This window comes from Nipponia nippon, unplaced genomic scaffold (genome assembly GCF_047370975.1).
Source record: "Nipponia nippon isolate SJK-2023a ecotype South Korea unplaced genomic scaffold, ASM4737097v1 scaffold_1, whole genome shotgun sequence".
NCBI classification, from domain to species: Eukaryota; Metazoa; Chordata; class Aves; order Pelecaniformes; family Threskiornithidae; genus Nipponia; species Nipponia nippon.
In genome coordinates this window covers 153,733,692-153,755,189 of record NW_028262290.1, presented here as the reverse complement: position 1 = coordinate 153,755,189, position 21,498 = coordinate 153,733,692, and the positions used below count along the sequence as shown (strand labels likewise).

General features: G+C 37.5%; 1 long non-coding RNA gene across 1 annotated transcript; it reads left to right on the top strand.

Annotated features, from left to right (window-relative positions):
• Positions 1 to 3,932: 3,932 nt before the first annotated feature.
• LOC148057674 (uncharacterized) lies at positions 3,933 to 16,893 on the top strand. Its single transcript, XR_015705789.1, has 3 exons — positions 3,933 to 4,075; positions 8,529 to 8,613; positions 15,430 to 16,893. It is a non-coding gene; the product is annotated as an uncharacterized LOC148057674 (long non-coding RNA).
• The last annotated feature ends 4,605 nt before the right edge of the window (positions 16,894 to 21,498 follow it).

Genomic DNA, 21,498 nt, shown 5'->3' with positions numbered 1-21,498 from the left:
AAAAGATTCTTCTCAAAACTTCCCAACTACTTACTAAACATTAAAACAATTCAAAATTGTGTAATATCCTAACCATTATCAATATAATCTCTTTGCACCATCAGTGGAGTTTGAATTTTGAAACATTAGTATTACAGCAAAGTATTTGTGATGAGCAGTAAGATACAGTAAAAGGAAAACCCAAAGAAACCTGAGGTACTAATCTTCTGTCTTGAGGCCTTAGTCTTTCTTGCACATAATGAAGGGATTTTTTTTTTGAGAGAAATTTCTGTCTGAGATAATATACAGATAAAATTTACTGATAAATCTGAAGGAGGGAGTTTTAATGCTATTAAAGCCCTGCTTACCTGTATCTCTTTTTCTGGTCTATGTACCTCTTCCAGAATGGAGAGAGATAATGAGTCATACATTAAGTTTCAGAGAAACTTGCATAATGTGGTCCAGAAGTTTCCTATTTTTCCCAGCTTTCCCCATAGATCAGATGTGGCTTCTGAAGTTACACCTGAACATGAGATCAGCCTTAGATTTTTCTTGCATACAAGGGTTCTTCAGGTAAACTTGTTTTTTGAGTAAAACCAGCTCAATGACTGAGTTGATGGTGGTAATTATTTTTTTAATTTCAACATAAAAGGATAGGAGCAAAAAGTCTGTTACATGTTATAAATATAGCTTAGCTACAAGATCCTTCATCAGTCCAAGAGATGCTGTTGTGATAGGCAGAACTGAGAAGAATTATGTGACCAATCAGTCATGGTGGTCATGACAGGACAGCCAGCCTTACATCAGCATTCATTTCTTAAACTTATACAGAAGTTTTGAATACCTAGCCATTGCCATACTGTTTTTTTAAAATGTAACAAAAATGATAATTATGAATTACCATCATCAAATATAATTGTACATGATCATCTCTATCAAAGCACTGCAAGTTAATGTCTCATATTAGCAGTTAATCACATATTTTAAATGGGTCCATGATGCATTTTTATGAAGTCTTTAATGTGCATTGCTGAAGAATGCAAATTGTGGTAAGGGAAGGAACTTAAGCAAAACCATTTTGCTATTAATTTTGACATAGGAAACTGAAAAGCTGAAAGTGGTGAGGGCATTTAAACAGACATTAAACATTCACTAGAGTACAGTTTTTTTCTAGATTGGATGCTGCACGTTACAAAGAAGAGTCCTTCAAAAACTGTCAGAACAGCGAGGTGGGAAATTCAAAATTTATGCGGAAATAGCTTCAGGGTAACAATTCTTGAGACATCTCATGAAAGAACCTGAAGTTATTTCTCACACAGAAATTTGTAACCTCAATAGGTGATGATTAAACTGTGTGTCTTTTTACAGTCTTTGTAACCAAGGTTCAAAGATTGAAAGGGGAGCAAAACAATTTACTTCGGTACTGTAGAAGTGGTAATTTCACAACTGACTTAATTTTTTATCTTTAATCAGAAACCCCCAGTTTCTGTGTATGTGCATGTGTGTGTGTGTATACATATATACACACACATATATACACATATTCTTTTTAATACAAGAACTGAAAAATTTTGAAATAAATTTTTTAGAACAAGATAACAAAAATTGTCAGTCCTTTTTAAAGTGGATTAGACATTGCAAGTTGGGTCTGCTGGAGCAGGACAGAGTTGTGCAGGCCTTGGCCTGCAGGGAGGAATGGTGTCAAGGCCAGCTCTCGGGCAAAAGTAGCCTCACCTACAGCAGCTGCGATCTGGAGACATCAATGGACCACGTAGTCAGCAGGTTGAGGGAGGAGGAGAACAGATCATGTCACAGCAGGGAGGATGGCTGGAAGGTCAAGGATTTGCAGAGACCCTGTAGGGACAAGAATCCCAGACCCATATTGCCCAGAAGGAAGGTCAGCCAGTGTCTGTGCTCAAGTAAAGGGAGGACAGGGACTCCAGCCACTGTGGGAGCTGAAAGATGGTGACTCTGGCACAAAAAAGGGTGTTTCTCCTTAGAGGTGTTTTGTTGGAAAAATGGGGTCTGGAAGCAGGAGAGGAAGAATGAGTACTGCTACGGAGGCATCTGAACTGATCATGCTTGACCCGGGCAATGGAGCCAGTAACTCAGGGAGGAATGGTAGCGACGATCTTTCTGTAAAGGATGGTGAAAGCCATCTGCCAACCAGATTTGCTGTCTTGGGAGACTTGCTGCTCATCTGGGACCCAAATCTGGAATACTGTGGAGACTTTGCCAAGGTTCATCCAGGACTCAGGCTACTACTGATTGCTGCTTGTCCATCTGGATATCTGCCGATGGAGACCTTGAGTAGATCAAGGGTCACTACCTGGTCCTTAGGGTTAGAATGAAGGGCAAAGAGAAACTCTTGTTGTTCTCGCAACCCTGCGGATCAAGGGGACTCACTGACTAGGGAGCAGCTCTGCGGGGAGTCCTGAGGAACTGTGATTGAACACAAGACAGAGCTATGGCATTGCAGAAACAAAGACTAAGTACTGGGATGCACTAACAAGCTATATAGTAGCCAGCAGGCTGAGAAAATAGATTATCACTCTCTACACAGCATTCATGAGGCTTCATCTGGAGTATTGTGCCCAGTTTTGGCACCTTCCCTCAGTATTAGAGCTATGTTGAAAAACTGGAGAAAGTCCAGCAGAGGTCCAATGAAGGGGGCAGATGCCTGAAGCACAGGACATACAAGGAAAGGCTGAAGGACCCAGGTTTGTTTAGCCTGGAGAAGAAAAACCTAAAGGGAATCTAACTTCTCTCTTTAATAACTTCATGGTGGTTATGGAGAAAGTTGCCAGACTCTTCTCCGAGATGTACAGTGAAAGAATAAGAGGCAACATTCATAATTTGTAGCAATGGAAATTCTGACTAGATATAAGGAAAAAATGTAATGAGAGTGGTTAAGCACCAGAGCAGGTTGCCCAGAGAGACTGTAGGATCTGCAGCTTTGGAAATATTCAAAAGTTGACTGGAAAAACCACTAAGCAACTTGATTTGACTTTGAGGCTACACCTGCTTTTAGCAGAAGGTTGGACTAAATGACTTCCAAAGGTCCCTTCCAGCAAAAATTATTCTATTATTCTATATCTGATTTATGTTAACATGCTCCTAGAAGTGCAGGATATTTTATATGCTTCTCCAATCTAGCAATGAAACTCATGGCCACAAATAATTAGTACACCAGTTAGGATGAAAGAGCTTTCTGCATCTGATCCTTTCTCCGACTTGTTGACTAGCAGATAGTGCTATGTGTATGAGAGAATCCTTTTATGCATGAAAGCTTCCAATAATGCAAATGTTTACGATCCTGATGCAGAGAAACCATATGTAAGCAGATGATTCATGAGATTGAGGCTTCTGTTCCCTGTTTCAATCACGTCTGATTTATGAAAAGTAAACAGTGGATCTGAACCCATCCTAGTTGTCAGTGGTCCTTGTGAGGCAGTAAATATCATGAATTTAAAACTGTTTAAAAATCTTTCAAAACTGCTCAGCATGCAACTGCTTTTATAGTTACATGAGCCTTTAAAATGCACATTTCCTGAAAGGCAAGCAAGCGGGAATAATTACTATCCATTTTTTTTCCCCTCAGCTTAGAGAGTTAAATTGTACTCAACAGTTATTTCTCCCTAGTGCATGATACAGCAGAAATCCTTCCAGAGCAAATGCACTGCAACCACAGAGTTGGCTTCAACAGCAGAAGCATTAAAAGAAGTAATACAGATTAATGAATGGATGATGTAGATACACTTTGTCAGCACTGTTTGCTACAGGGATCTTCTTAAGCTCTGGAAATGAAGATTTCCTCTGGAAGGTTTGTTTGCTCAGCCTGTAGTAGGTACTGAGGAACTGTCCTTTTAGGAACCCTTTTTTCCCCCACTCCACTGATTTCAGAAAACTTGTGTTTTCTTTTTGAACATGAAAAGGCTGGACATTGCAAATAATAAAACCCAAGTGTGAAAAGACTCCATCACTGTCAGCAAGAAGCTTGTGATGCTTTCTCAAGGATCAACCCACACATTCATCTGTCTTTAATAAAAGCAGATCTGTCTGGCTGTATCAGCTGATTTGCTGTGCTTGCCTTGGAGTAAGTATCATTTGTTGTTGTTTCTTTTTCAGTGGGAGGGATTTCAAGATTTATGGGTGTGCTGAGAAAACATGGGAGGAATCTGCCTGGAGGGCTGATGGGTCTCCGTGGAGTGAAAAATGTACTCAATGAAGTGCATTTATACATACTGTCCTTGGCTTGCAGTGTTGCTTTCCAAGGGTAAGCCTCACCCAGCCTCTTGAGAAACAACTTATTTAGTAGTTTTCTTCTCTGTGTGATTTGTTAATTTATGGGAACAGAAATGTTGAGACTTGTTGCAGAAACTTGAGTCATCCTACTAATACAGTTGCTCTGAAGTGGGAGGATTGTGGGAAACAAGATCTTGAAGTTGTGAAACACGTATTCATATACTGTGAAATACCTGAACTTTCCAGAATTTAAGTAAGGTGTTATAAATTTCTACAGCATTTTATAGCAAATTTTTGAGAAATTTAAACAGAAAATGACACTTTGCAAAAGTTCAGACTAAATAGGCACAAAGAACTAATACTTTATAGAAGATGCCACTAATAATTTAATACAGTAACAAAAGAAAAACCTGACTCGATCACAAAGAATAGTTCAGCATAATATAAACAATTAGCCAGTTAACCACAAACACTATATACTGGGCTAATCTCATTCCTGGAACTGAACTATGAAATGAGCCTATGTTCTTCTAGGAGAGAGCTTGAAATTACTGGGTTTTGGTGCCACCATGCCTTCATCTTGCCCTCTGGCCTCAATAATCTAGTAATTAGTACAGTCATTTAAGACCTATAAGACATATATTCAAACCTCTTCTGTCATGCAAAGTAGCAGAGATTTAACCCCTGAACTCCCAACCTTCTGCACTAGCTTAGAAAGTAGTCTAGCTTCATTTTTCCTCTTAAATATCCTGTGTTTACATAAAATATTAAGATTTTCACTAAAGGAAGAAAGAATGATAGACATCATGAATATGCCTAAAGATCTCATATTTTTCCCACATAAGGATTCTGTACCTGGCCTTCACTGCTTAAGTGTTCCAGTCACCAGAGATGTGTATACAAAAAGAAATTATCACATCCTCGTCACTCTTGATGAAGGTACCCTTCTACTCCTAGAGTTTTTGAAGAGGCTATAGATCAGATAACAGCTAAAATCATTCCTAAGTATGAAGCAATCCACTGTTATCAAAAGCTGCATTAAACTGTAGATTTATTAGGGCTGAGCCATCAGTTTCAAGTGAAATTTATTAGGAGCTATCTAGCCAAATTAGGAATTCTGATGTTTGCAGGACTGCAGATCACAGCTGATACTTGTGCAGTTAGTAGCAGAAATGGCAGCCAGGGGTTTAGGAAGTTTGGGGTTCTAGAAGATTTAGGACCAAACAATCCCAATGAACTGGGGATCAGGCCTAGGCACACAACTGAAACAGGATTTAATCTAGTCCTGGCTCTGTTACAATACCATTTAAAATGCTTAATAGCACATAACACGGATTCTGTGTACACAGAGCATATGCTAATGGGCATATTTAGTTCTACATGTGTTAGCAAAGAAAACAAATTGGATTGCGACATCAATTACAGCCCCTTTCCTGCCTAAATTGGCCTTCTTTAATCTTCATTTCTTCTATTGTTCTTTCCTTTCTAAATGTATAGGCGGATGCCTACCTGCAATTGTTCTCTTACCTAGTCTCCAGCTGTAAAGGTCACATCTAACACTTTGTTTTGTAGCTTTAATTTATTGCCTTGCTGCTTGTGCTGTAATTAGACAGCACTTAGGATAAACTCATAAGCTATAAACTCCCTCAGTATATATTAGTAAGGGTACTGCACCTGTTTTGATATAACTCAGCCTTTTAAAATACGAGTTATTGACCTTATTGACTTAAGCAACATTTCCACTAAAACTACTGCTAAACAAAGAAGTTGAGAAAAACATACAAAATAAAAGCTAGATGAAAAAAGGGTTTAGCTAAGTGTTTCCTATCTGAAACTGATATTCAATGCTGATGGAAGGGAAAGTAAGTCTTTAAATCTAAGCCGTATGTAGGGTATCTCCAGAAGTCAGTGGCAGATTGACCCACCAGTATCATGTTCATAAAAGATCAGGGAGTCTACTTAAGAGTTCAGTAAACTGCACAGTTGTGAACTGAAGTCTGCTTAAACCAGCTGCATTAGTGAACCCTGGTTTTAACTCAAATTAAGGATAAATTCATTTGTGCATAGTCCTGTGAAACAAAACTTTGCATTTTGATCAGTGACAGTGCAATGAGAAAATGCAGCTCAGATGTGCCTGAGAAATTGAATATAGCCAAATCTGTATGACAGCCAGCAACAGCTGTAGGTCCTTCATGTCTGTATAAAATGTAACAGCATATAACACATAAAATGTCTATTCCTACACATCCAGCAGAGGATGGTTACAAAATTTCTTGAGAAACCTACAGGATGGATTTTTGCACACATCTCCAAACTGGATTGGCATCTGTCAAGGAAAATACTGACCTCCAAGAAGCATCCCACAGAGATCATAATATACAGGGAAACAGCTGGGTGTTTCACACAGAATTTGAGGACTGCTTGTTCGTAAATACTTGCAATGCTTTGATTGCTTACTGTTGTATGCTAATTGTCTCATAGCATTCTTTTATTCTAATGATCCTTGTCCAGGCAGCGTTCACTTAATTTTGAAGTGTGCACTGACAGCAGTCTCTGAGTACCTATGGATGGTGGCAAAAGGTGTACTGGTCATGGTAGCATATTTCTGGTTTGGATTACACCAATGGTAGCTGAGAAATCCACTGTTGCCATATCTACTAAGCAAATAGGTGGCTGAGTTTATATTCTTTCCATATCAAAAGGAACAAAAATGTGCTGACAAACTAAGAGGTGGCTCAGACAAAACATAGATACCAGAGGCACAATCAAAGGCCAAACTTCAGGGCTCTGATCACCATTCAGAGGAAAGCAGAGGTTAGCAGCCTCCAGGATGACAGCCCAGAGAACATCCTCAGCTGGCTTAGCATTAGCATTTTCTGAAGCCAATGGCCAATATGATGCCAGCCAGAAATCCAGACTTCTACACTTCATTCTAGGCAGTGGGAAGATGGTCCAACAGTCACTTAGGCACAGACACAGGGGAAGGAGAAAGGGAAAAAAAAAAAGTGCCAGCTACTAGCTCTCAAGTTCAACAGGAGGAAGCACTGCTTTCTGGATCTACCTAAGTCAACCATCATCTAGTGCTATGCTTTCAAACAGTGCCTTGCTGTGCGTTCTGATTATTTTACTCTCATTTGTTTAGAAAAAAAAGCACTAAGTCTAGTCCCTACTGAAGTATAATTTCCTTGGATGCCTGACACAAGGTAACATTAGTCCCAAGATCTGTCAGACTAGAAAGTCAAAGAATATTCCAGTGGTGCTTTTAGTTGTCTCCTTTATGACCCTGTTGTCCCTAATACAATATTTCATTCCATCAAGTGTGCGAAGATGCATACATAAAGATTAATCTCTGCCAAAAATATGAGTTTAAATAGACAAGGCAGGCAAAACAAGAAATACTCTTCTAATACATTCAGATATTTCAGATCATCTAATTTGAACTCTTCTATAACACTGGCTGATGAATACCCCCTGTCCCCCATCCCCCGTCCCCCGTCCCCCGTCCCATAAAGGGACATAAACCTTGAGGGCCTTATGAAAACACACTGCAAGGGAAGGCAACCTGTCTGAGTTCCACTATTTCCCTTCCACTACTTCTGCTCTCTTACGGCACTGTTTAAAGGACTTAAAAGAAAGTGGGGGTGAAGGAGGAGGAGGGACCAGATCTGTCAAGAGTTAAAAAGTAGTTTAAACTGATGATTAATTTCCTGATGTGCAGAGACATTAATTTCTCTCACTGTAAGGGGCAATATTGAGTCCAAGATGAATTTTGCAAATCCCTTTATGAATAAATCTTCAGAGCATAAAAAATCTGACCATTTCACAAAGCGAGACACAACACCCCATCGCAGATGTGCAAAATTCAAAGATCATCCAATTTAAGAGGAAGATGTTTGCCAGTTTTCACAAGCTTTGGATCAGCCTCTGGTCTTTGAAGTAGCCACTGAACATGCAGGGATGAGGGAGGTAGCAGATTTTTCAGAGACCCACAGAAAATGGAAGGGTCGAGATCAGTCTTTTCATGCCTACATCTTCTCCTCTGAAGCACCCTTGTACTTGAAGATACCAGTGCAAGCACTGTAAAAACAGGTTTATTAGAAGACTAGTATCCTTCCACATGTAGTAGATACTGTATACATGAAACCCTCTCTATTTTGCAATCTCAGGAGGTACAGAAAGAAATAATTTACTTTGGATAATTTTTCTCTGAAAGAAAATCTCCTTAAAGAACATTAAGAACATTTCACATGTTTCACAATTGCACATGATTTCCTTTTTTTTTTCTTTTTTTTTCTTTTTTTTAGCGAACATGTTCCTCATCTTGTTGACGAATGTTTAGGGAAGAAGTAAGATCCAACCAGTCTGACATTTAAAACCAAATGTCTCAAGGTAAGCATAAGAACAGCTGTCAGTAAGAATTAGCACGAGCCAGCACTTGAGACAAGGTTGGTATTTGACAGTGTTCATGAATACTACATTTCACACTGAAGATGTTACCTTTCAAACTTTAGGTTTCCCTTTTCTTTTTAAGCAATGTCTGGTCTTACTCACCCTTTTAATGTTATGAAGTGGTACAATATTTTATACATGACAAGCATGAGGGAAGAACCCTATTATCATTCTCCCGTGTACGTGTTTTAACATGAATTAATGTAAGGAGGGAAATATTCATCCATTTCATGAGGACGGCTGAAACATTTGCTGCCAAAATTCCTCACCTGTCATTTATTACTGACATTGAGAACATTTTTTATGCACTTGTGAAAGAGCTTTCCAAAAAACATTGAAGTTTATGAATTGCTTGCAAATTTGCAGCTGATAAAGTTGAATTTTCAATACCTTGCAGGGCTTACATTTCTCTGTGTTTTTGGAAGTAACTTTCTGTACATTTAAATTGCCTTACATGGCAATTTAGATTTGCCCATAATGTGTTACATGCTTAGTGATGTTTTACTGGTGTTATTATTACAGATAGCAGTTAGGTCAGTACATACTTATGTCTCCTGCAGAGCAACTCAGCTTAGGATGGGGAAACCCTTTGATATTCGGCAAGGTTTCCAAATTCCTTTTGTAAGAAGAGTAAATATTCTGTGGCTCTCTAATGCAGCCTACTGTTAAACTACAGGGAAAACTTGTCAGACCACAGTATAATTACTGTATTCACAGTGGTATTTAATTCTGCAGTGCACTGAACTATTTTGACAAATTTTCTATGACTCAAAGGGAAACTGAGGATCTTCTTAATTTTCTCAAGGTTGCTTAGCAGCCTATAGAATTGAGCTCGTTCCAGAGCAGTTGCTGGAATAAGCCTAGAATAATTAGAATACCAACTCTACAGTGTGTTCAGTGTCTCAGTAATTTATTTTGAAATTGTGTTAGGCAAATAAATAAATATTTTAGAAAACCTACATAAAAACATTGATTAACCTGTAGTTTCATTAAATCCCTTTATTTCTAGAGGGTTTTTTAGGCAATTTTAACAGAAAAAAAACATGTAAAACATCAGTACAGGATGGCGTGGTCAATATGCATTTATGGCAGAGAGTAAATCAAAACAGAATATTGTCCTTGAAGGAGAAGGACTTCAGGATAAAAATCAGAAATTTTCTGCAATAAAAAGTTTCCAGCTGCAAAGGGAAGACTTACCAGAAGTGAAGCTTTCCAAAAGAACATATCAAATTTGACAAAACTAGCACATGGAAATGTTTCTTAAGGTCAGGATAGTACTTCTTCTGGTCAAAGCCAGAGAGAGAGAGAGAGAGAGAGAGAGAGAGATGCCGTGAACTAGTATAACCAAGACCATTCCCTAGCCCTGAAGAACAAGCGCATGGCTTACTAGCTTTTAGTCAAATGCTGAAAATAGCAAAGTGCCTCCAAACTATCTGTTGGATACCAAACTGTGCCTGAGCACTGTTTGAGAGCGTAACAATTATCACAAACAAAAACTACGTGGTGAGTGTGCTATTAATTGAACAGTAAAGATGATCACAGGTCTCTTGCTGTTATCGGATTAAAAAAATATATTCAGAATATTCTATATTTTATTCACAAACACAATGTAAATGTTGTTTCCTGAGTATGTGCCTGTAGAAATATGCTTTGTAGCTCTTATCAGTGTGAATGAGAGAAAAATAAAATGCAAAATTATGAATCTCTAAGTCTTTCTTTCCCTTTCTTTTCCCAATTTTTTCCCCTGTTTCCTAAGCACTACACTGGTTTAGAGCTTTCCTGACTTTCTGATGTGAAAGAGCTAGACAATTACCATAAAACCAAAAACATGGATTTTGCTGAATGTGAAGTAGATTTCTTACTCTTCTCCCAAAGTATCTCAGAGCCTGTGCTGCTGTACCAGTCTGTGGCTTTTTCCGACAGACCTGAAGGGAGCAAAGACGCAGAGATACATGTATGCATATCCCCAAGTACTTCCAAATATATCCTTCCTTGTTAGTGAATTGCTTTTTACAACTATTTGCTCCTTGCCTTCTTTATTTCTGTGCAGTTTCTGCCAGATAAAAATGTCTATTGAAATTGGTTCTTTCTCACTTCTATAGTTTCTCACCTTTCAGCTTTTTCTTCTCACTGACGGGCTGTGTGCAGCTACTCATACAGTTTTTTGCCTGCTCCAAAGTGTTTTTTGACAATTTCAGTTGGAAAGGATGGGAAAGGTGGGTCTCAAGGGGTGCAAGTGAGTGCTACCTTAATGACAGTACCAAAGTGATGTGCATGTTGGTATTGTTTTTTAAATAAATTTTAATTTTCATGTGTTATTTAACAGAAATTCACATTCTGATCCAGCAGCAGTAAAGCGAGAATCTGTTTTGGTAAAACCCAATATTTGCCAACTGGCTCAGTTCATCTTAGCCATTGAATGTGTACACCTGTCTTCTGTGTGACTAATGCACATCCTCAAAGTTCAGTTAAGGCTGAAATGCTGAGCTGAAATGAGATCTGGATTATTCTTCTGAATAAACCTGTTATGGCAGGTCAGTCAACAGCAAACCTGTTTTACACAGATTTAAAAAAAACCCCACATTTTGTATTAATTCATTCAGTATTTACAGGCACATTTAATGGGGTGCTGTGCTTAGCTGAGAAATAAAGATGGACTATAACGTCTTTGAACCTTAAAATACCTTCTGGAATTAAGGCCTAAACATCTAATTTTACATTTTCCAAGGACATTCTGTGTTTACTAGTTTCTGTGACTGCAATAGCATGATATGAAAAATTAAGATGTTCTTGCTTCCTTCTCCAACCCAGCTTTGGCCAGTACTTTTCTACTTCCAACTAACAGTTTGCTGCCCCTTCAGCTATGATGTGACAGAAGTTTTGGGAGGGGAGGATGCTGTAGATAGGAGCACTAAAACCTCTGAGTTAAACTTCCAGGAACAATAAAAGGAGTAGATAAGGAATGTAATAAGTTGGCCTTACACAAAAGCTACTGTCCCTTGAAACTGTATTTTTACTCAAATAAATAAGAAGATAAGTACATGTTGCACAGATATTGCTTCAAGGTTTATTAAGGATAGCTAGTACTTTTAAGTACATTTAGGATATAAAAGCAATCAGATTTTTGAATACCAAATTCTGTGTAAAACATGGAAAATGGGGGAAGGGAAAGTGCCTCTGAGAATCAGAGATAGAACAAAAGATTTGTGAAATCTCTACTTCTCATTCTTTTTCTGACAGCTTGTCTTTTTTAAGGTCATATTCTCCCACAAAACTGAAAGATATACAGAAATATTCTCACAAAAAACATTTTCTAAATAAACCATGCTATTTTTTCCCCTTATGAGTGTTTTTCAAGGTGAAACTGATATGCTTATACATTTTCAATAAGAAAATGAAATGAACTGTAAACATGTGCTTTACTGACTGCAGCATAAGCATAATTTCTACAGTAATTTCTGATAAGAATATACATCAGTGCATATTTGAGATCACTGTAGCTTCAAATATTTAAGTAACCCTCTGGGAAAGGTCATGGTTTTCCAAAATACAAATGCAGAACTCCCTCTCATGCTCACAGCAATAGCAAATAATCCTCAATAAATGTTTTGGTTTCCCCTCCTCCTTCCCATCCCTTTAGCGATTTACAAGCAACTAAATAGCCCCATGGTTGTTATGGCAGGATTTATGTTCTTCCAGTTTTATGGCTGCCACAGTTATATGGCTAGAAATGAGGAAGTCAGCTTGTAGTACTGTATCTCCAGCTTGCCGAGCATCAAGCGTCTCTGCAGCGCCGTGGCCCCATCTTGAGCACTGCTGGTTGCTATGGAAGCAGCACAGCGCAGCACTCTGAAGGACTGGGAGATGCTGGGGGGACTAGTCATCACTTGACAGAGACTTACCAGTGCTCTCATGTAAACTTACACCACATACAATTTCATTGGGACTGAGTGGTCATATATCCTTCGCTCTCTGGATACCACGAGGATTATGACTTTTGCTTCCGATGAGGGTGTGCAGGAAGAAGAGATTTTGTACATCTGGATCCATTTCCCTCTGAGCTTCACTGTTCCATACCCTTGGGTTTTTTGTATGTAGTAGTACAATATCTGTCTACATGCTTTGCCATGCTTTCCAGCAGGAGGTAAGAGAAGAGAAGAGTGGGTGAGATGGTTGCCCCCCTGCTGAACCTTCCTGACAGTCCCCAAAATCTTCCCCTGCTTGGTGGGCTGGAAACCCAGGAGAGAGACCTGCCCATGGCCAGCCCTGGGAGGCTGCTTCAGCTCAAATGCTGCAGTCTTTCAGAGCAGGAGAGACCAAGCACATGCTGATGCATCATCACAGTGACAAGGCACTTTTCAGTCCATTGCAGAGATCATATCTTGAAGGAGACTAAATTTGCTGTGTCCTAATCCTCTAGCAAGTGTCTTATACTCAGTTCTCCAAAAGAAGACTGGAGACAACTTAAGCCTGTTGAAGAGTATTCCTTGAAAACCTCCACATATAAAAAGGACAAATTATTTTCTTAGCATCCTAAGTAGGATTTAACTCACAGGATACAATGACCAGATAGAAGTGTCTATATGTAAGGTATATTCATTGAGGATCTCATGTATATCCTCTTCCCAAAGCTATAAAGATCAAAATTAATGCAATGTTCTGCTTTTGATTCTTGTATCTAGAATTTGTTAATTAGTAATTTTCAACAGAAAACATCTCATTCAATTACATCTATCTAAAAATTAGATATTTAGGTTGAGAGTCTTTTTGGAGTTACTGGAGAAAACTCTTTCTTAACCAGAACCAAAATGCGGTATTTCTAGAGTGTGATCCCACTTTCTTTAGACGTTTTTTTCTGGATGGGATGGTTGATCTCTGAAGAATCCTGTCTCACATCCTTGATTACATACAGCTGAAGCGTGAAGGCTAATGTCAACAGGAGGTGGTTTATTTTTTTATGTAAAGGAACCTGACCACAAGCCTGGATATTTCCTCCTAATAATTATCAAGACAGAAAAGGTTAGGTGATCAGCATTATCAACCTTATGTATAAAAGCTATTCTGTTTAGGTTCTTCTACAGAGCTTACTAGCTTATACCATGGGACAAAACCCAACACTGAGCTCTTTATGGTTAAGAAATAACATTATGCAGTGGTTGTATGTCTATATAATAATAGTTTGAAGGACCAAGAAACAAGTGACATTTTAGTTTGCAGGCAAGTAAAATCATTTGCATGAAATCAATAATTCATTTCTTTTTGCCTACTGAATGATGCCCCATCATTTAGTGTCAAAATAGTTGCTTCTGTGGAATGGAGGTGATTTACAGCCGACAAATTCCTCTTGGAGCATCCACCACATAATGAAATTTCATGGGGAGTCATTCAAATACGAACCTGGCATAAAGCCAGAACAGTTGGAATCTCTGGTTCTTGTTGAAAACTGGATTGGATTTCTTGGTAGTTTTTCTTTCTGGCTTTCAGAAGGGACTTCCAGCAGAAACAAAATCTGGAATTGCTTCAGCTCTCAGCATCTAGATGCTTCCCAAAATAAAAAGGACATCTGTTTGTAGCATATCCCCTTACAATTTCTTTTTATTATTGCAAGACTTGCATGTAGACTTACCCATGCACTGAACATATTTTTTTGTGTTGTGACACAGCATGTGACTTTAAAAAAAAAAAACAACCACAAAAAACTAGTTGGATGGAAACTGTGAAAGTTTGGCAAGTAAAGTACATTTTCTCTTTTAGAAGATTATGATTTCATGTAATCTCACACCCTTGAGCAGATGCTATCTGTTTTCCCTTCCAGAGCTTTAGGCTGTAACCAACAGGAGACAAAAAGGAGTCAGAGGAAACTGTGTGAGACCGCAAGGCTTTCTTAACATGCTTTTATACAAAAAAGCAGAAGGTGGCCTATTTCTGCACTAGTTAAAATAGTAGAAATGATTATGAAAATACAAAATCAAATTTTAATGAAAATTGCTGAACAATTTCCACTTAGAAGAAAGGACTGCAATATTTACTTTTTGCCTTCTCTGTTGTGTTCATTAGTCTTGATGAGACATATATATCTTTCATCATTGTAGCATGTCTATTATAATTGATGGTAATGACACTGTTATTTCTGTGGTATAAATTGATTGTAGTGAATACATAAGTGAATGCATTTGCCTGTGTGTGTGCTTGTCTATATCATACTCATAAATCTGTAACTATATATAATAACATCTTATTTTTTCATGGCTTCTTGTATGCCTCTTTCTGTATGTAATGAGTTGAGAGTGAAAACCTATGTTAAGGCTTTATTAGGAGACCAATGCTGTAAGAATTAGCAAAAAAAGTCTTTAAACACCAGTTGAAGCATTTAATTTTAGAAGACATGAAGAAAGGCACGAAGAAAACGAAAGGATTGATTCAGAGAAATATCAACAAAGGGAGATAGCAATTCTTCTATGAAAAAGCTTTCTAGGTAAGGAACTTGTTTAGAAGAGGTTTAATGCTCAGTTCTTCCTCCTGGCAGAGGTGTATCCATACACAACCTTCAATTGTTAGAAAAGATGTCCAGACTAGAAAGAGAGAGGATAATCAAGGACAGCGTAAAGTACTGGCCTGAGTATTTCCATTTGATGCTCTTCATTTTGTGTGAGCAATTAAATATTCTGTTGACATCCCCTGGGTTTTTCTTTCTAATGCAAAAGCCTATATATAAGCCAACAACGCAGTTAATACCTTGTTTTCTCCACTGGAAAGAATGTTTCAGGTGCGAAAGCTCCAAAAGAAGGAAGAGAGGGAACCCCATCAAAAACTGACCAGTGACCTGATAGTTCAAATATTCACTTGAGAAGAAATATCACACAGCTCAAATCGCCTGGTTGCAGAAGTAAGAGGACATTTACAGCCATGTTCCTCTTTTCCGGTGAGTGTCCTAAGCATTCTAGGGAGTTATTTACTCTCTGGCTTAATTAAAATTCAAATGTTTTATAAAGAGTGGAGCAGCTCCCACAGGAAGGACAAGGAACAGTTTTCCTGTTGCGGTGAAGGAGATGTGAGTCCACATTATTTTAGCCAGAGATATAGGTGAATCTGAGTCTTCAAGTGCCAGAATGTTTGCCTGCTTGAAATAAATGGGATGATGAACACCTGTCTGGATATTTTCTCTAAGTGGTGCTGACTCTAACTGATTTACCAGTGAATTCAACCAGAATTTAAAAATACTTTGTGAATAATCAAAATAATATTTCTTATTAAATATACTTTTATTGAAACATTTCAATCATTTTACCAATAAGTGAATTAACTATGTCACAGAAAATTATAGTAGCAGTGCTTATCATGAGCACAATATATTCTCCATGACTTCAGTTGATTCTTTGAGGAGAAATGCAGCCTTACCTACTAATATTATGATTGTGAACTGCTGAACTGAGACCTGTGGTATGTGATTTATACAGTGATCTTGAAACCCTCACTATTATTTTCCACAATGCTTTAGAATTTTTTTTCCTTTTGACAACACTACTGAAACGTAATTTTTTTTTCCTAGAGACCTCATCTATTCTCTGATTTATCGCAAACCTTTTCTAATTGAAAATCACTTAGGTGGTAGAAGTCTTGTGAGCTTCACAAACTCAGTGGAACACATTATCTACAGATCAACAGATATATTTTTTTCTATTCAAAGATAACCCATGTTTGAGTAGTCTGTTGGTTCATTCTGCTTATCACTTACAATCTGATGCCAGACCTCCTAGTAAGAATGCATATGTGCATTCATCACTATCATTTTTTCACTTAAAGAGAGCTGAGAAATAATAATTTTTTTCAGTGATATTAGCATCTCATGGCTCTGAGGGACTACTGGTTTGAAATGTGACCTTTTTAAGTGTCAGGAAAAAACAGGAAAGATACATATAACAGCATGTCAATAGCAGTTTTCATCATGCAAATCTGCAGAAGTTATCTAAAATACTATTTTTGTTACTTGATCTTATTTTGAAAAATATTTAAATATTGCTATCATATTCTGATAATTCTAGGTGTGGACTGTCATTGGGTTTTGAGTGCCGTAGTTGAGATTACTGTGTTTTCTGCTTTTCTTCTCATAGTACTTTTTAAATTACTCTTATTATGCCAGGTATATAGGACCTATTAGTTGGCACAGTTTAGCATGTGTTTTTAGATGTCACACCTTCTGTATTAATGGCAAAAACTCCAAAAAGTCTGCATTGCAAATGTGAACAGTCATCAGTTTTCCTATAGATGTCCATTTCATCTTTAATTTTCTCTATTTTTTTATTTCTCTACCGCAATAAAATATTTTTGTTAGGTGATAAGGATAATATTTTTGTTCTTCACAATTGTCACCCATTTTTAATACTTTATGATATTTTTCTCTTAAAGTGGGATCTCAGTGAAGTGTTTCTGAGAGCATTGTCTAGTTCTATAGAGATGATTTTATAAAATAATTTAATGTTCTGTGATACAATACCAAAATGTAAAAATCCAGTTAAGTTTTGACTAAAACTTTAGCTTACTGTGTGTTAAAAGGAATGTATAACTTCTGTAATATAAAAAAAATCTAAAATAAACTAGTCTGTTTTGACTATACTGAGGTCTGTTTTCATTATCTGTTTCATTTCATGAATACATAGTCTTCAGATACATTATGCTTTATTCAAAGATTTAATCTTTCTCATTTTTTGATGAAAGAACTTTTTAATGAGTTACTACACTAATACAAATTGATACATCCTAACTTTCAGAAGTCAAAATAACCTGCAAAATGGGCATTCAAATACCAAGAACTACCCTGCATGCTTTGGAACTGCAAAGTCTCATCTGAAGTCCACAGGGTCACTCTCATCTACTGCTGAAGTCAACAGAAATTTTGTCCTGGACTTCAGCTGGTGTGTGAAAGAGCACTGTGGGAAAAGATTATAGTGAAATATGTTTCATACTCCTTCCCTTTTCAGTGCAATGGAGACTGATTGTGTGAATTTAGGTCAGGAGGACTTTAATATTTCCATCAGACAATTCTGTAAACCTGTATGTTTATGTTATGACGTGAGATATGCCATTGCTTAACAACAGAATTAAGATTGCATGTGCTAATTTAACTTCTAGCTTATGTGAAAGCCAGTATCGCTGAAAAACAGGTTGCCTTTTTTCCTCAAAAAGAACTTTTATGATTCCTTCTAATATTTAATAGTTATTTTAAGAATAAGATAAAATGAGTAAAGGTATTCAGGGGCAGTCAAAATATAATTGAAATTAAGAAATTCTAATAAGAACATTCAATAAAATAATCATCATATGATTAGCTATAATAATAGCAGTAGTAGTAATAATGAAATATGATCCAATAATAGAAGATAGGTATAATCCTTAAAATGAAGAGTTTTTTCTCTCTCTTCTTTTACTTTCATACCTCAAATATTCCATTTAAGCAATATAATAGCATGATTAGTCATGTGTTCTTTGGATGATATTTTAAGAATTTAGATATAAGCATGGGATGATAACCAATGTAGTAATTTGTATTTTCACATGGGAAAATTGTAGTACCTATTATTAGATTTATTGTGAGATCCAGTGATGAAATTTTTGCCTCATTAAAATAAGTAGACTATTTGCTAGAGCCACAGTTTCAGCCCACATCCTCAGCTCATAATTCAGTATGTCTCCACCGAGTTCATTGATTCCAAGCCAAATCACACATGCTAAAGTTCCCAGGCACTATTTTTGAAATATCTTCCAAATGCAAGAGATAATACCTTCCAAATATCACATAGGAAGTTATTTCCGTATATTTTTCACAGGACTATGACAAGACTTTCTAAGGCATGTATCATCCACATGGATGCGTACAGAGGATGTCCTTAATTACTCCTTGGTATCTTAACTACCTTATGCTGTGTTTCACCAGTTCTAACTGCTTTAGAAAGGTTGGACTTGCCCAGTTCTTCTAATTCCACCCAGGAAAACACAGGGAATACAGAAAACAGAATTTGCACCAGGCTAGTGGCCCTTGTCCCTCTTAGCCTGAATTGAACAGTGGTCCCTTTCTCAGATGTTTTGGTACAATTTGTTGTAGGAGCTGTTCTTCACATGAGAATTAATGCTGAAACTCTGGCTGGGTACGATACTACAGGTGTCTATTACAGAGGAATAGGGATTATAATTCTAGCTGGTTTGGCTGAATTCCAGTATGAATAGCTTCATTCTGCCCACATAAAAAATTCTACTATACCTTCATGAATGGTGTTTTGTGTCCCGCATTAGAAATGTTCTGGGCAATAGCTGTGCTTTGGGGCATTGTTGTATGAAACTATAGTTCTCACTGCAGACAGAAGATACTGCAGATGTGTACATATTGAAGCTCAGATATAAAGCTATCAAGTTCCATCACTTTACACTTTTCTGCTTTTGTTTTTGTTTAAGTCTCTCCTCACCTCTCCCAGTTTTTGACTTCCTGATGAACTCTTGCTGCCAACCACTGCATTTTACTTCCAGCTGGCAGATCGAACAAACACCTTCTTTGAGAGCTGATGCTAATGCACAAGCAGACCAGAAGATGTGTAATGTTATGTAGCAACCCAGCCAGCTTCTCTTCGGTCTTCTCTCTGCCCTCCCAGATGCTTATTAAAACTGCATTCCTGTGAAACATTGGAGAGGTAATCCAACCTTAAACCTCTCACATGGCAGCAGTCTATAATGTTTTATGCCAAATCATCTGTTATGTTCTCAGTGAGCATGTAGTTTTTGAGAATGTTGATCTGTCTCAGCTTGAATTTAGGAAACACTACTGTTTCCTCCCTCTCCAAATCACTCTCCATCCTAGCGGACAAAAGTTTATTTTATAAGACACTTGTTTTGCATGAAGAAAAAGCCAACAAGTCATACTAACCAAAATCCTTAACTAGCTCAAGCAATCTACTTTAAAGAAACTTTTGCCTTCTAAGTAATATGTACTTTCCATTGGGGCCTTCCTGGATGGCAACATTGAGCTAACCCCCCTTTGACCACAGCAGAATAAGTCTCCAGCCTCTTCGTGGAGCAGAAATTGTCACCTTTTATGGATGTTAGGTAGGAAAGACTATACTCAGGGTCCGTTCACTTGATAGTTACAGTTGTAAGAAAAGTGTTTCATCAAATGTCATTGTAGGGCTAGCTTGTTTCAACAGGACCTGTGCTTCACTTGTGAGGCAGGACAAGCATGCACAGGGAAAAAATAAAGTTGCCTGGGCAATGGTTAATATAGTATATCCAGAGTTTAAAGCAAATTATCTGTGCATCAAATGAACTGGATCTTGTTGAAATGCAATCATGTCATCTAAGTAATACTATTTTAATGTGGCTTTTTTATAAGCCTATTAGCTATACATCCTACTGAATTATATGAATGTGTGCTCAAGGACAATAAATTTCAGAGCCCATCCAATCATCATATCCATCTAGTAAAGCACACTTTTTAATGTACATTTAACAAAATAATGATTTGAACAGTTGACTATTTCATTTTCACCAGACAGACTGATGTGTCCATATTTCTTACAAATAAGAAAAGGCTCTGGCTGCGGGAGGTAAATGTACATCTCTTCAAGAGGAGTGATTTGTTCTGAATGTAATTCCTCTCTGGGATGCTCACAGACCAGCAGTATGACCTACTGTACATTGTTTTCTCTGCAGCATTTTGCTGGCTTCATATGTTTTAATTTCAGAGCTAATGTCTTTCAATGTTCTTTTTATTGGAAGTAGTGCAGCACTAATGAACCAGTGGTCAAGTCAAGAGACAACGAAACATAGTTTTGTTTTATCTTTGCAAAGATAATGCTACAGGCCAAATGAGTGATTTACTAATACCTTGAAATGTCCTGTTAATGGAAAAGGGTGTTTTTTAAATAATAAATGGTAAAATATTGACCACCATGTAATTAGCAACAGGCCTTTACAATGTTCTTTTCAGATCTGATTGACAGTATGTACTTTAAACGGTGTTTGGTAGACACATTTTAGAAGAAAAACTGATTTATCTTTCTAATTCTAAAGGAGAGCCATTGGCTCCAGCGTTATGTCACTCAATAGTTATGAATTCAGGGAAACCGTGATACATAGCCTAATCGAAGAGTTGTTATTTGACCACTGCTAACAGGACAGGTGTGCCCTTGGCCCTTCCTGTTTGTTATGAGCTTGTTTCATTCTCTTCTTTCCCCAGTGTCTGTTACGCACCAGGTGCCCATTAATCATGTCTCCTGTCCTGCACAGATTGCAGTGCAGATCTAGGCAGCTGCTACAAGATAAGTACTCTGTGAGTGGACATTAAGCCAGTAGGCTGCAAGGGTCAAACATCTTAACTTAAAAGGGCTCACAGAAGCCATAAATTACTTAAAAAAAAAAAAAAAGGAAGCATGTGTAAAGACAGAGGTACTGAATACAAGGACTGTGACCACCAAACACTTCTCTAATAAGAGTTTATTGCTTTACAGCCTATTTGAAACCTCAAATGGAGGGATATTAAGGTGTTATTATTACAGGATAGTTTAATGCTTGCAAAAATTTCTCAGCAACTCTGTAAGCTGCATTACAGTCATTCTTTTAGTGACACCAATCAGTTCAGACAGAATATGATGCTAATGCAGTTACTCTATTTCAGGTATTCAGCCTAGTTTGGAATGGTTTCAGTTCCAGCTAGCTATGTGTTGACATACCCATAAGAGCTTCCTCAAAAGAAGAAAGAGTCTCAGTACTATGAGTCAATACATTACATTGATCAAAAGCAAAATAAAGCAACGAAGCACAGAAATGTGGAACAAATATTTA